Source organism: Lynx canadensis, chromosome F1, assembly GCF_007474595.2.
Source record: "Lynx canadensis isolate LIC74 chromosome F1, mLynCan4.pri.v2, whole genome shotgun sequence".
In the NCBI taxonomy this organism is placed as follows: domain Eukaryota; kingdom Metazoa; phylum Chordata; class Mammalia; order Carnivora; family Felidae; genus Lynx; species Lynx canadensis.
Genome location: NC_044319.2, coordinates 47484191 through 47497457, shown reverse-complemented (window position 1 = coordinate 47497457; position 13267 = coordinate 47484191). Strand labels below are relative to the sequence as shown.

Below are 13267 nucleotides of genomic sequence, written 5' to 3'. Positions count from 1 at the left end.
GTAACCACTTAAGGCCCATTTACACAAGGAGGGAAAAAGACTGTTTAGAAACCTAGTGTCAAATATGGCTTTTTCAAACCATGTTGTGTTTTGAACACAGTAGTATCGACAGAGTCAAAAGTTAATTTTTTTTTTTTATTTTGAGTACACAGACTGAGAAAGATCTTCTGGAGTCTGAGCTTTAAACATAACCCCTTAAATTCTGATTGAGTTTATTCTTCAGCTTTCGAATTTATTTTTGGCACAGTATGTACTATGTGGGGCCAAGAAAAAAAGACATTTGCCAAAACTTGTAGATCCCTAATGAGAATGTAAACACCTTAGAAGGAAAAACTACACCAAGATTTTCAGTTTGTTCTCTGATTTAAAGATTTATTCCTCAACAGGCATCATTCTAGACCTGGGGAGTAAAGATGAACAAGGCATTATATTGTTCTTTTTCTTTTAAGTTTATTTATATTTATTTTGAGAGAAAGAGCATGAGCAGGGGAGGGGCAGAGACAGAGAGAGAGAGAGAGAGAGAGGGAGTGACAGAATCCCAAGCAGACTCCACACTGTCTTGTGCAGAGCCTGATATGGGGTTTGAACCCATGAACCATGAGACTGTGACCCGAATTTGAGGCAAAATCAAGAGCCGGTCGCTCAACCGACTGAGCCACACAGGTGCCCCAGCATTATATTGTTCTTAATGAACTTTGGCATTTGGGAAAGTAACCACAATCGGGATGGTGAGTGTTATGTGGGTGTTGTGTATACAGTCTAGTGGGGGCATAAAGGACCATCCCAGAAACCTTGTAGGGGAGCAGAGATGGTCAGTGGTCGGTTGTGAGAATTACATGGTAGCATTGGACACCCTGATTGTCGGATCAGAGGCTTGTAACAAGTTGCCAGCTACCGCCACTGATATAAGTGGGGGAGCCCAGAAGAGGACTTTTTATTTTGTCGTTGGGCTTTAATCTGTATTTATTTTTCCTTACAGCTTGATTGGAATAAAATTGACATGTAATAAACTGCACATATCTAGGTATTTTTGGACATATTTATGTACCTGTCCAATCATCACTACCATCAAGGTAACGAACACGCCCACCACCCCACACATTTCCTCGTGTCCTTTTGTAAGCCTTCCCTTTTGTCCCTTTTTTCTCCCCTTCTCAAGGAACCACATATCTGCTTTCTGTCACTTTAGATTAGTTTGCATTTTCTAGAATTTCATATAAAGAGCATCATACAGTATGCCCTCATTTTTCCGCTGGCTTCTTTCACTCACCATAATTATTTTGATATTCACCCATGTCATTATGTGTGTCAATATTTCATTTTTTAATTTCTTTTTCATCCTTTCTTCCTTTCCTTTCCTTTCCTTTCCTTTCCTTTCCTTTCCTTTCCCTTTCCTCCTTTGTTTCTTCTTCTTTTTTATTGTTATTTTTTTCCTTAGTAGTTTCACTCTTGGATATGCACACTTTGTTTATCCATTTACTTATTGATGGACATTTGGGTTGTCTCTAGTCTTTGGCTATTGAATCTAAAGTTATTGTGAATATTCCCATACAAGCTTTTATAAGGGCATATACTTTTATTTCTCTTGGGTAAATACCTGGAAGTGGATTCAGAAGATAAAAAGGCATATATAGGCTTAATTTTTTAAAAAGTGTTTATTTGTTTTTGAGAGAAGGAGAGAGAGAGAAAGAGAGCACGCACGTGCACAAGTGGGGAAGGGGCAGAGAGAGAAGGAGACACAGAATCTGAAGCAAGCTCCAGACTCTGAGCTGTCAGCACAGAGCCCGATGTGAGGCTCAAACCTACAAGCTGTGAGATCATGACTTGAGCTGAAGTTGGTCGCTTAACTGACTGAGCCACCCAGGCGCCCCTAGGCTTAATTTTTAAAGATATTGCCATGTTGTTTTCCAAAGTGGTTCTACCTTTTTACGTTCCTACTAGCATGGTATGAGACTTTTAGTTCCTCCATATCTTTGCCAACACTTACTATGGTTAGTCTTTTTTAAAAATTTTAGTCATTCTAATGGACGAGTAGTAGTATCTCATTGTGGTTCTGTTTTGCTTTTTCTTAATGTCTAGTGATATTGAATATCTTCTCATGTACTAATAGGCATTCATACATCTTCTCTGAAGTGCCTGTTTAGATCTTTTGCCTATTAAAAAGATTAGGTTATTTCTTATTTCTTATTATTGGGCTTTAAGAGGTCTTTATATATTCTGGGATATGTCTTTTATCAGATATCTGATTTGCAAATAGTTTTTCCTGGTTTGTGACTTTTCATTGTCTTAATAGTGTCTTTCAAAAAGCAGAAGTTTTTTTTTTTTTTTTAGTGTTTATTTATTTTGAGGGAGAGAGCGAGAGAGAGAGTGTGTGCATGCGTGCAAGTTAGGGGAGGGGCAGAGAGCTAGGGAGAGAGAATCCCAAGCAGCCTCCATGCTGTCAGCACAGAGCCTGATGTGGGCTCAATCATTAGCCATGAGATCATGACCCGAATTAGAATCAAGAGTTGGAAGCTTAACCAGTAGAGCCATCCAAGTGCCCCTCAAAGAGCAAAAGTTTTTAATTTTGACCTAATTGAATTTATCAATTTGCTCTTTTTTAAAAACAGCTTTATTGAGGTATAATTGACAAAGTTGTTCATATTTAATATGTACAATTTGATGAGTTTGGACACATGCAAACATCTGCTGATACTATCACCACAATCAAGGTGATAAGACATATTTAACATCTCCTGGAGTTTCCTTGTGTCCTTTTGTTTTATGTTGTTTTGTTTGTGATAAGAACACTTAACATGAGATCTAGCCTCTTAACACATTTTGAAGCTCCCAATGCATTATCACTGAGTACAAGCAGTGTGTTGTACAGCAGATCTCTACAACTTACTCATGTAGCCTCATTGAAACTTTATACCCATTGAATAACAGCTCCCCATTTCACCCTCTTTCCAGTCCCTGGCAACCACTATTGTAATCTCTGCTTCCATGAGTCTATTTTAGATTCCTCATATAAATGGAATCGTGCGGGTATCTTCTGTGACCAGCTTATTTCGCTTAGTCTATGTCCTCCAGGTTCATCCATGTTGTCACAAATGGCAAGATTTCCTTCTTTCTTATGGCTGAATAATATACCGTTGTATGTATATATTGTATTTTCTCTATCCATTCATTCACCAATGAACATGTAGGTTACTTCCATATCTTGACTCTTGTGAATAACGTTGCAGGGACCATGGGAATGCAGGTATCTCTTCGAGATACTGATTTCAATAATTTTCGATGAATACCTGGAAGTGGAGTTGCTGGATAAACAAGTTTTATTTTTAAGTTTTTGAGGACTCTTTGTACAGTTTTCTGTAGCTGCTGCAAGTTTGTTCTTTTAAGGATTATGGTTTTTATGTATGTAAGAAAATGTTTGCCTAAGCCAAATCACAGGGGTTTTACCTCATCTTGTCTTCTAAAAGCTCTGTAGGTTTAGGTTTTAAGTTTAGGTTTGTGATCCATTTTGAATTAGTTTTTATGTTTGTTGAGGTATGGATTGAATTATTTTTTTCCATTAGACATCCGATTGTTTTTTTTCTATTTATTGGAAAAGACCATCCTTTCTCCACGTTCTAACATGGAGAGGGGGGAAGGGACTGTAAAATATCCTCCAAACTGAGAAGTCACTTTGAGACTGAAAAATGAAAGAGGCAACTTCGTAGAGTTTTACATAGTTTTATTCAGGGTAACTTACTGACAGGGAGGATTGGGCAGATGGCAATCCAGACCTGTGCAGCTATTCTCCACAAAGTCCACACCTTAGTCTACAGATTTTATGGGCTGAAGGGATGCCCAGGAGGGCACTGTAGTGAGATCAAAAGGTTTGTATGCACCTAATTGATGGCTAACATTTAGTTGGATCTTGTGGTGCCCCACCTGTGCATCAGGAAGGGGAAAGACTATGTTCTCTCTAACAGATTCATGCAAGCCTTCCTGCATTCCAGCCCTGGTTGGCATTTCTAAGATATGTATATTAATCTCCAAAGACCCAGAACACGTAGCCCCGAGAGAGGTCCTTGACTGGACAAGACCAAGATGGAAGGCGAGAATGGAGTCAGTGTTGTCAGCATTCCTACACTCCACCTCTGACATCTTTATGGCCACTACAGTCTTTTACATGCCATTCTCCTGTGATGACCCTGGAGCCACGTGTCAGGAGGTGACTTGCATCCTGATGCTGCAGTAACAAGACAGCAACGTGACATTAATTAATTAATTAATTAAGACAAAACACTTTGGTTTGAGATTTCAAGCCCCGCATCTGGCTTGCTCCAGTCTGTGCAAAGCCTGCTTTGGATGTTCTGTCTCTCTCTCTCTCTCTGCCCCTCCTCTGCTTGCACCTGCTCTCTCAAAAATAAACATTTAAAAAATTATTAAGAAAAAAAGGAGGTGAGCCATCTAGTGAAGGCATCAGCAAAAGAGATCTTCACGTGATCAATATCCTTTTGCATGTGAGACACTAAGTTCAGCATTCTGTAGACCCAGCAGTCAGAGTGATTGTGACTTTCAACATAAGTGGTGGCCCATGACAGGGAGATGGTTACCTGAGGCACCAGGGAGGGACAACATCAGTGTGGGGCCAGGGATAATAAGACAAATGTTTTAAAGGACCAATAGATATGGTAAATCTTCATTTGGTAACAACACAGTAGCTGTTCGGTCTCCATGAACCAATACCACCCTTGGATTTTCACCATTACTCATTCTGGAGGGATGGAGTGATAACCACTCTAGCTACTTCCTACTGAAAAGGGGCACAGGTCAGGATTTGAGGATGGAAACTGGCTTGCATCCAATAAAAGAGCCATTGTTTTAGAACTCTCATGTATAGTCTTTTTTTAAAAAAAATTTTTTTTTAATGTTTATTTCTTTTTTGAGAGAGAGACAGAGAGAGTGACAGAGCATGAGCAGGGGAGGGACAGAGAGAGAGACACACAGAATCTGAAGCAGGCTCCAGGCTCTGAGCTGTCAGCACAGAGCCCGACACGGGGCTTGAACCCACGAACTGTGAGATCATGACCTGAGCTGAAGTCAGATGCTTAACCAACTGAGCCACCCAGGTACCCCTAGAACTCTCATATATAGTCTTAGATAGCATCTCATTTCATTTTATAACGAGGTCACTTGGGTTAAACAGTTGTCTCGTTTCAGGAGCCAGTCCCACAGGTGAGCTTTCAAAATTGGGCCTATAGGCAGAAAATTAGCCAGATATGCAAGGAAACTAAAAGAATTCAGGATCCAACCCAGTTTTATAGGTTAACAAGACACATTGTAACCTATACATTGTAACACAATTAATTGTAAACAAGAAACATCCAAGTGCAATTAATCAGAACTAGAATCTAACACCCATAAAGGTGTGTTACTAAAACACAATTTTTTTCCTCTCTAAAATCACCCTCATTTCCATCAAAGATAGCCAAAATAAAACTAATCTGTTTGTGAGACAAGTCCAGTTTTAACAAACTTGGCCTAATAATTTACATAAGTACAGCAAAAATAGTGGCTGGCCATATAGGTTCTTTTAAATCTGCTTTGCTGGAAATTTCCATAAGGAATTTCAGATTGAGTGTTTAACAGCCTTTTAAGGCTAAGAACCAAGCAAAACATTTGCCACCAGACTTGCCTATAACACCTATACATGTGGGTTACTTCCTCTCTTCTTGAGGTCCACCAAATATTCTGAGATTCCTGAGCCTGCCAGAAAGTGACCTTCTTTACTCACCTGTTAAGGCTCCTAGGGACTCTGTAAGCAAGGAACCAGGCCAATTTTCCCAAAGAGATTCACTAATTCCAAAAAGTCAACTTTAGCTCCTTAAAGCTATCTGGTCTGAGTCTATGCATATCTCTCTCAAATAATGACATTTTAGTCAAAGCCTTGATAATTTGACCAATGTTTCCAATGGTGTCCTGTTATAAGGCGTACAAATTCTTACTGAACATATGCAAGTACTTATAATTGCCATGAGTGTAAAAATGCTCACTGAGAATTTCCAAATTTTGGAGGGATCAGGTAGGGAGAAAAAGATCACTGTTTCCTTAAATCTGGAAGACCAAGCTTTAGAGAACCGGTAATGTTTTAAGTAAGAATGATAAAAAACTATAATCATTTTTCTCAATTCATTCAGACTCATGTTAATCATTCTTGCTCTTTTAAATTCAGTTTTTCCATTAGTTCCAGAAATTCTTACTCAGCTTAGTTTTATGATCTTAAGGGTATAAGAAACCTGCATTTGTCTTAAGTTCTCTCTATGAATCTTCTTGAAAACAAAACACATTTTGCAAAAGCATCAGAGCAATAACTGCAAATAACAAAAGACCCAAAAATGGCCATGGTTAAAGCCCTGATGAAAACCCATTGTAGTGCAATTGACACGAACATTTGGTTATTTCTATGACATACAACACTTCAGTAATTAGAATTGGAAGGGATGACATTATAGCGGGACATATCAAAATCTTAGAATTTTATATGATTTCTGGAATAGTTATAGCATAACTATAATATAACCTAAGATAATATAACCAGAGAAGGTTTATCATCACTTATTTGACATTACTTCCCATGTAACTTAACATACCGAGCCTAATGAGTTGAGAACTTCACTCAGTCATTGAATTTGGGAAAGTTTGTTAAAAATGTCAGAAGGTTTTAAAGCACATGTCTAAGTAGGAGCACAAATCATTATAAAAATTAAAACTCAGTTGCCTAATTAACCAAGGTGGCAATAAGAGATTCTTAAGGCAAATACATAGTTGTTAACAAAACTTAGTTTTTTAATGTTGGTAAGATTCAGTTTTCTTAAGTATTTGAAGACCTGATAAAAAAGAAATACAGAAACTATTGTTTTGTTTTTGTCTGGGGAAAGAAAAAAATCTTTGTTTACAATTTCTTATCAAGAATAGACCAATAATCTAAGAAAACTTTACCTTAATTGAGAAAAGCCAAATTCCAATCTTATTCCAGCGTACTTTTAAATCTCTTTCATTTCAGTCTTCGTCCTGACCATGCATAAAATTCTTTTCCAAAGATTCCTATTTCACAAACTTTCTACAACTTTCTTTTTTATCTAGATTTTGTCCTAAGTTTTCCCTCCAAACAACCAGTCTCATTTTAGGACAAAATTACTTTCTTTTCCCTCAACAAAAATGTATTCCCACCTCTTATCCCTTTCTTACCAAAAACGCATACCTTACTTTCCTTGCATACAGAGTTGTCCCCCTTATTATTTCTAGTAGTCTTCATTACATTTATTAGAATTCTTAATGCTTAGAAACCTTACTTTCTAGTGAAAACTAAGTAGTAAGCAATGGTGAACTGTCTGTTACACCAGAGTTCTTTGGATTGGCAAATTTATAAATATATTTCATAATTTCTAGAAACATGCTTTTTAATAATTTTAATGTTGCTTGTAACTGCTTGCCTTTAAACCACCTAAATAGATCTCTTTTACAAATTAATTTTAGCAATACCATTGGGAGGCAGAAAAATATCTCACACTTACAACACACATATGTGGATACACACAGAGACAAATGTAAAGACCCTATAGTTGTGGAGAAGATTTCCAAGATTTGTATTTGTCCCTGGAATTAGTCTTGAGGTGACTGTGCTAGAGTTTGGACACAAGAGCCATCTTAGCAGTTTGGTTTTTTTAAAAGCATTCTCCCCACCCCCACTCCCACCCACTTTTTTTGTTTCCTTCAGTGACAGGTGATTGTAGGCTGTGTTTGCATTTCCAGGACCCGACAAGTTGTAGAATTTAAGATGGAGAAAGAATACAAGTTTTCCTGAAAAGGACTTTGGTTTCTCAAAGCCAATAATTTACAAGCCTTTAAGATAAATAGGGGAGGCTTTGGGATCAGTAAAGGAATCGGTGAACTTTGGATTGCCTCCAGAGTTGCCTTTCTAGCTTTGTAAAATTTTGTAAGATAAGCAAAACTGCTTTCACATCTTCAAAGAACTGGGCTGCAACTCAAATGACATTGTAGATTCATCTACTCATCTGATTCTACTTTCCTCCATTTGCTTCTTCCCCTCGGGTTACATCTTACTTATTAGTTTCCTGCATGGATAGTATCCTGAAGTGTTTTTGGAAGCTTCAAAATACCAATCAAAATATGCATCCCAGTCAGATTGTTTAGTTTAGTGGCTGGCTTTCTCAAGTTGGGTCCACAAATGCAGGAATTAGGTATTTGAAAGGATCCTCATTTAGGCCACTTGAGAGTTAAAATCGTCTGTGGTATAATCCTTTTAAAACCTTTCCTGTGACCTCCTTCACCTGGGGATTTCTAGGCTCAACAAGAACAAACATTTAATCCCACATCGCCTTTTACTGAAGGGGTCTTTCTCTCAAAACATTTCCCCAGAGTGTTCCTTTAGTCTTTGGATTAACAAAGCGGAGAGCACTGATTATCACAGATTATCGTGGGGGAGCCAAAGCTCATTTAGCTGTCGGTCCCTTCAGGTGCTGAACAGAGGGTGTTCTGGTGGCTACTTCACCCCTCAGGTCACAGGGTCAGTGAGCTCAGAGTCACCAGGGGCAAAATGGAATGGTCCTAATTGAGAACCCAAGGTGACAGTTGTCCAGAGTGAGTAAGCACTGAATGAGGTCTGCTGCCAGCTGCTTTGCTCCCGCTCTCAGACCACCCAGGCACACAAACCGCCCACAGGTCTCGCCGGGGTCGCCCAAATTTATAACCCAACTTAAATGGTTCGTCATTTGGGGTACATTAAATTGGACATAACCCAAAGGAGTGTTGAAAGCGAAGAACATTTTATTATGTAAGCAGGGAGATAGGGAGATAGGTCTCAAAGCACTCTTTACTCATAATTCCTTTTCTGTGGAGTCTTGTAACGCACAGAGCAAAGGCTGGGGTTACTGTTGCAATAGCTTAATCACTTACCCGTTTCCATTTCCTTTCCCCCACCTTTGGGCTATCCAGCAATCCCTTGGATGTTTTCAGGGAGCTTGCTTACTGGTCTCAAACACTCAAAGACTTGGCCAACCCTCCTGACATGAAGGTGGCTGGTCAGCTTGGGATTTCCCCCACAGACACTGGGCTTTCCCTGCACAGCCCCTGACCCTGCTTATTTCTGTTTCCATCTCCTGCCTGGTTGGCTAATTGTTAGAAAGTGGAAGAGGGGAGGGACTGTGAAGCATCCTCCAAACTGATAAGACAATTTGAGACTGAAAAAACAAAGCAGGCAATTCCATACAGTTTACATAGAGTTTTGTTCAGGGTAACTTACTGGCAGGGAGGGTCAGATGGATGTCAATCTGGAGCTGTGCAGCTATTCTCCGCTCAGTTTAGTCAGTCTACAGATTTTATAGAGCAAGGGGATGCCAGGAGGGCATTGTAGTGAGAACAGAGGGTTCCCATGCCCTTCAAAGGGTTTGCATGATCTTAACTGGCAGCTAACATTTAACTCGATTTTATGGTGCTACCTGTTGTGCATCAGGAAGGGGTAAGACTGTGTTATCTCGAACAGATTCACAGATGGCCAAAGCAAGCCTCTCTACATTCCAGCCATGGTTGGCATTTCTAAGGTATGTGTATTCATCTTCAGGGGGCCTGGAGCACATAGCCCCAAGAGAGGTCATCCTGAACAAGATGGTGGGCCAAGGATGCAGTCAGTATTATCTGCACTCCTATATTCCACTTAATTGCCTTTGCAGGTACCTCTGTCAACATTCAGTTGTGCATATATGTGTGGATATATTTCTGGATTTTATAATTAGTTCCTTTCATTTATTTGTCTGTGTTTATGTCATTACCACACTATCTTGATTACTGTAGTTTTCTAAATAGGTCTTGAAATGAGACAATGTTAACCTCCTAACTTTGTTCTTTTTAGAAGTTATTTTGGCTATTCTAGGTTCTTTACATTTTCATATGAATTCTCAAACCAGTTTGTCAATATCTACAAAAACTTATGCTGAGATTTTGGTTTTGATTGTGATGGGCTATACATCAATTTGGGAGAATTGAAATATTAACAATATTGAATGTTCCACCTTGTTACATGGTATATCTCTCTGTTTACTTAGATCCTTAATTCCTCTCAGTGGTGTTGTGTGGGTTTTTTAAAATTTTTATTATTTATTTTGAGAGAGAGTGAGGGTGGGGGATGGGCAGAGAGAGAGGGAGAGAATTTCAAGCAGGCTCCACATTCAGCATGGAGCCCAATGCAGGGCTCAATCTTACAACCGTGAGATCATGATCTGAGCTGAAACTGAGTCAGATGCTTAACTGACTGAGCCACCCAGGTGCCCTTTGATTCCATCTTTAAAAAGAAGAAGAGTTTTGTTTTTTGTTTTTTTTTTTTAATGAACAATTTTAGGTTCATAGCAAAATTGAACAGAAAGTACAGGAGTCCTTATATACTCTCTGTCCTCACATATGCATATTCTTCCTCACCATCAACATCCCACAACCAGAGTGGTACATTTCTTACAACCGATGAACCTATACTATTACATCATAATTACTTACAGTTCACAGTTTATACTAGAGTTCATTATTGTACATTCTATGGATTTTAGCCCATGTATAATGACATTTATTCACCATTATACTATCATATAGTAAGTTTCACTGCCCTACAAATTCCTTATGCTCCACAATTCATCCTTCCCTTCCCTCTAACCCCTGGCAAACATTGATCTTTTCACTGTCTATAAGTTTTGCCCTTTTTAGAATGTCAAATATATTGGAATCATACAGCCAAATCAGTTGACTATATTTGTGTGGGTCTTTCACTTAGTAATTGGCTTCTTTCACTTAGTAGTGCATACTTAAGTTTCCTCTATATCTTTTCATGGCTTGATAGCTCATTTCTTTTTAGTGACAACTAATATTTTATTGTCTGGATGTACCTCAGTTTACTTATCCATTCACTTACCAAAGGACATCTTGGTTGCTTCTAAGTTTTGACAATTATGAATAAAGCTGCTATAAACATCTTGACAAAGGTTTTGGTGTGGACATAAGTTTTCAGCTTCTTTGGTTAAATACTAAGGAGCATGATTTCTGGGTAATGCTGTAAGAGTGTGTTTAGTTTTGTAAGAAACTACAGACTGTCTTCCATTGTGGCCATACCATTTTGCATTCCCACCAGCAGTGAATGAGAGTTCTTGTTGCTCTACATGTTCTCCAGCATTTGTTGTTGTAAGTGTTCTGGATTTTTGCCGTTCTAATAGATGGACAATGTTTTCTTGTTGTTTTAATTTGCAATTCCCTAAAAATGTATCATGTGGAACATCTTTTCATATGCTAATTTCCCATCTGTATATCTTCTTTGGTGAAGCGTCTGTTCAGATCTTTTGCCCATTTAAAAAAAAATTTGCTTATTCTTGAGAGAGAGGGAGAGAGCTAAGGTGGGAGAGGGAGCAGCAGAGAGACAGAGAATCCCAAGTGGGCTCCTCATAAGCCCAACGTAGAGCTCAAAGTCATGAACATTGAAATCATGAACTAAGCCCAAATCAAGTGTTGGATGCTTAATTGACTGAGCCACCCAGGTACCCTTCTTTTGCCCATTTTTTAGTTGAGTTGTTAGTTTTCTATTATGGAGTTTTAAGAGTGCTTTGTGCATCTTGTATAACAGTCCTCTATTAGATATGTGTTTGGCAAACATTTTCCCCAATGTGTGGCTTGTCTTCTCGCTCTCTCTGCAGTATCTTTTGCAGAGCGTGTTATTTTATTTTATTTTATTATTTTATTTTATTTTATTTTATTTTATTTTATTTTATCTTATTTTATTATTTTATTTGAGAGAGAGAGTAGGGGAGGGGGCAGAGGGGGAGAGAGAGAGAGACAGAGAGAGAGAGAGAGAGAGAGAGAGAGAATCTCAAGCATGCTCCACGCTCTCAGCATGGAGCCCAGGGCAGGGCTCCGTCCCACAACCCTGGGATCATGACCTGAGTCGAAATCAAGAGTCAGACACTCAACCAACTGAGCCACTCAGGTGCCCCTACAGAGCATAAGTTTTTAATATTAATAAAGTCCAGCTTATTAATTCTTTCTTTAATGGAGTATGCCTTTAGCGTTATATCTGAAAAAGTCATCACCAAACCCAAGATCCTCTAGATTTTCTCCTATGTTTCTCCTTAGAGTTTTGTATTTTACATTTAGATCTATGAATCATTTTGTATTAATTGTTGTGAAAGGTGGAAGGTCTATATCTATAATCATTTTATGCAAATGGATATCCAGTTGTTCTAGTACCATTTGTTGCAAAGACTATCTTTCCTTCCCTGAATGGCTTTTGGTCCTTAATCAAAACTCAGTTGACTATACTTGTGTGGGTCTGTTTATGCACCCTTCATTTTGTTTAACTCATCTATTTGTCTGTTCTTTTGCCAATACCACACTGTTTGGATTATTGTGGGTTTATAGTTAGGTCTTGAAGTGGGGTGGTGTCAGTCTTCTGACTTTGTTCTTCCCTTCAGTGTGGTATTGGCTATTCTGGATCTTTTGTTTCTCCATATAAACTTAGAATTGGTTTGTCAATATCCACAAAATATCTTGCTGAGATTTTGATTGGGGTTGTAGTAAACCCATAGATCAGGTTAGGAAGAACTGATATCTGACAATATTAAGTCCTCCTACACACGAACATGAAATATCTACTTATTTAGCTCTTCTCTAATTTCTCTCATCAGAGGTTTTTATACATAGATTTTGTTTGTATTTTGTTAGATTTATATCTATGTAGTTCATTTTTGGGAGTGCCGACGTAAATGGTATTGTAATTTTAATTTCTAATTCCATTTGTTTATTGCTGGTAATAGGAAAGTTATTGACTTTTGTATGTTAACTTTGTATCCTGAAACTTTGCTATAGTGACTTATTAGTTCCAGGAATTTTTTTTTTTTTTGGTCAGATTTTCTACATAGATAATCATGTCATCTGCAAACAAAGAGTTTTATTTCTTCCTTTCCAATCTGTATATCTTTTACTTCCTTTTCTTATCTTACTGCATTAGCCAGGACTTCCTGTGTGATGTTGAAAAGAAACAGTAAGAGAGGAAATCTTTGCTTTCTTCCTGATTTTAGTGGGAAAGCTTCTAGGTTTTCAACATTAAGTCTGATGTTAGCTATAGGTTTTTTGTAGATTTTCTTTAACAAGGTGAGGAAGTTCCTATCTATTTGTAGTTTGATGAGGGTTGGTACTATAAATAGGTATTGAATTTGTCAGTTTTTTCTGCATCTATTAATATGAT

General features: G+C 38.2%; 1 long non-coding RNA gene across 1 annotated transcript; it reads left to right on the top strand.

The window, feature by feature from the left end:
- The first annotated feature begins 1425 nt into the window (after positions 1-1425).
- LOC115505423 lies at positions 1426-12584 on the top strand. Its single transcript, XR_003966021.1, has 3 exons — positions 1426-1437; positions 4007-4010; positions 12495-12584. It is a non-coding gene; the product is annotated as an uncharacterized LOC115505423 (long non-coding RNA).
- Positions 12585-13267: the final 683 nt, after the last annotated feature.